Below are 2,876 nucleotides of genomic sequence, written 5' to 3'. Positions count from 1 at the left end.
TCCTCTGCCTTCCTTAGTGTATTTTACACAGAGAAAATAAGTGATTTTTAAAAAATGTAAGTCTGATAATGTTTACACCTACTCAAACAGTCCAAAGCCTTACCATCTATTATGGCTACTCAGTATTTGGTTCAGATGTAAATGCTCATGGTGCCACACACACTAAGAGGGTCTGAAAAAGTTACTACTCACATAAGATGGTATTCTGGGAAGAGCAGTACTACTCCCAGGGGAGTCTGAAATGTCTAAAGAACAGAAAAAAGACTGACTTGGGAATTTTATTATGGTTAGGCAGGAGAGCCTGGGTGAGAATGTCTGTGTGCAGATACGGGCTTCTGTAGTTTGAGTCTCCTGCTGGAACCTAAGGAAGGAGCAAGGGCTGTCTTTTTATCAGCTTGCCCAGATGCCAGGCAGAAGGGGAAGAGCAGGGTAAGCCTTAAAAGCTCTCAGCAGTCAAACAACAAAAACATGGAGTTAGACTCTTCATTATAGCAAAGAACTGAAAGCATGTCCCAATCTCTTTACCATACAGAACTCCCTACAGAGTCTGGCTCCCTGCTACATCCCATAACTACCTTCACCACTCACTGCTATCACCCATTCTTCTTCACTCAGAGTGGCCTCCTATTTCTCCAGAATCCAAGCAAACCCCTAGAACTTAGAATAGTCCTTGGTAAATATTTGTCGAGTAAAGGGACACATTTTTTCCAACAAAGTTTAAAGTTATTCCATCTACCTGTCCTTCCCTACAACAGAATAAGATTCCTATGTAGCTTATTTATGAAAATTTTGTGTATCATTTTTCTTTTTAATGGCCTCTAGAAACTTTATTTCAACCTTTTTATTAAGTAAAAATTAGTTGATTCCAGTTTCTAGCTTACATTGATATTTAATTAAAAGAAGATAACATATTTTACCAGTTTCTAAACACTCATTTATTTTTTGCTCTTCATTTCTTTTTCTTAAGATTCAGTCAGTCCTTGCTTAAGTAGTCTTTTATTAGCTTTTCAGCAATGTTTGTCCAAATAGAAAAAAAAATCTCTTAATATGTAGTACAATTTAAAAATTACCTACACTTTTGTAGTATACACTCTGTGACAGTAATTTTTTATAAACACTTTGAAAGGATGCTCTTTAACTTCTGCCAGTATTGTTTCTGGTGAGAAGAGGGCTTGTTCAATTTTTTTTTTTTTTTTTTTGGCCACACTGCACAGCGTGTGGGATCTTAATTCCCCGACTAGGGATCGAACCTGTGGCCCCTGTAGTGGAAGCACACAGTCCTAACAACTGGGCTGCCAGAGAATTCTGGGCTTGTTTAATTATTGCTCATTTGTAAGCAATACATCTCTTCCCTTTGTCTAATGTTTCATTAAGAGGAGAATGTTGTAAATTTATTTGTTTATTTGCTTTTAATCCATATCTGCTTTGAGTTAGTTGTTGGTTGTTTGCTTGGTGTAAAGGTTAATTTTGTTTACCTCAGTATATTACCATACTACTCTGTCTCAGATTTTCAGTTACTCCCAGCTGAAGTTCTGAATTCAGCTCCAGGTCTTATATTGGTAGGTTATGGCTCCTGTACATTGGTGTTATTTGAAATATGTCATATTCAATCTATGAGATAGTAAATACTCTAATGCAGGACCTGGTTGTCAGGCTCTCTCTTTCTCTTCTTGCCTCTCTGGGTATGAAATTTTAAGTGGGTTGTGGATCCAGAAGCAAGCAATCACTTTTTTAATCACTTTCCTATTCCTAAGTTTTATGCAATGAGCATGGCTCTAGGCAGTGTCTTTATTTTTACAGAGTACTTTTCATTTCTTACTCCATCACTGTCTAATTCATGTCCTATTATCTGGGATTCCACATTTAGACTCTAAAAGGCCTGCAGACTCAACACTGCCCACTGTTTTTTGTTACTTTTCCAAGTAGTTATCTTTCAGAACACAGTGCAATAATACCTTTTTAAGTAAACTTTTTTTAAAGCATGACAGACATATTAGGGTACATTTAACCAACTTACACATTGATAAATCATCTCAAAGAGGATACATCCATATGACTACTAACCTAATGAAGAAAGAGTATTACTAGCATTCTCAAAGCTTCCTTCATTTTCCTGCCTCATTACTAAACATAGTTTCTTCCCCAAAACTATCTTGACTTCTACCGATTTAGGTGGTAAAGAGGACCATGACTTTTCAATTCCATCCTTTTACATCTTATCTATCAATGCTATGAGTTTGCAGTAGAGTCAGGAGGGGACTTAAAGTGAGAACAATGATGATACCTCTCCAGGAAGGAAATCCAGAACTTTTCTGGAACAATGCTTGCTTTTAGGGCCCTCTACTGTAGGTTCCTGCCCAAGTCCCAACACTTATTATGCCTGCGTGCTTTCACTTATCTAAAAGGCATGGTACCCTGTCTTTGATAGCAGCCAGCAAGCATGACATTAACTGTTTTTGTGCTTATATGGACTGAAAATATCGGTTTTTAGAGCATTTACATCAGTGAATAATAATGACATAACTTCTGGGTGCTCACACATACTATCAACTTCTACTGTTAAACTTCCTTTGGCCTTATTTTCAGAGATAACCTAGGGTTAGGGAGATTGATTTGAATCTTCTGTGTGTTTCTCAGGTTTGTACTGTCAGTCTAAACTGATGCCATTTCTGTCTTCCAGATTACTATTAAAATAAGTGACTTGGGACATTGCACATGTGCCTATGTTTTTTAAATGAAATCTAAAACTGATAAAAATTATTTGATTTGACTTTTTTTTCCTCTATGTAAACGCTAAATGGGGCTCCTGAGAAGTGTCAGGTGAACTTGGTCCAAGTTTTCAGGAGAACTCACTCCTTCCCAAAGGATATAAAGAA

The sequence above is a fragment of the Neophocaena asiaeorientalis genome, unplaced genomic scaffold (genome assembly GCF_003031525.2).
Source record: "Neophocaena asiaeorientalis asiaeorientalis breed wild unplaced genomic scaffold, Neophocaena_asiaeorientalis_V1.1 scaffold152, whole genome shotgun sequence".
In the NCBI taxonomy this organism is placed as follows: Eukaryota; Metazoa; Chordata; class Mammalia; order Artiodactyla; family Phocoenidae; genus Neophocaena; species Neophocaena asiaeorientalis.
Note: the sequence above shows the minus strand (reverse complement) of the source record.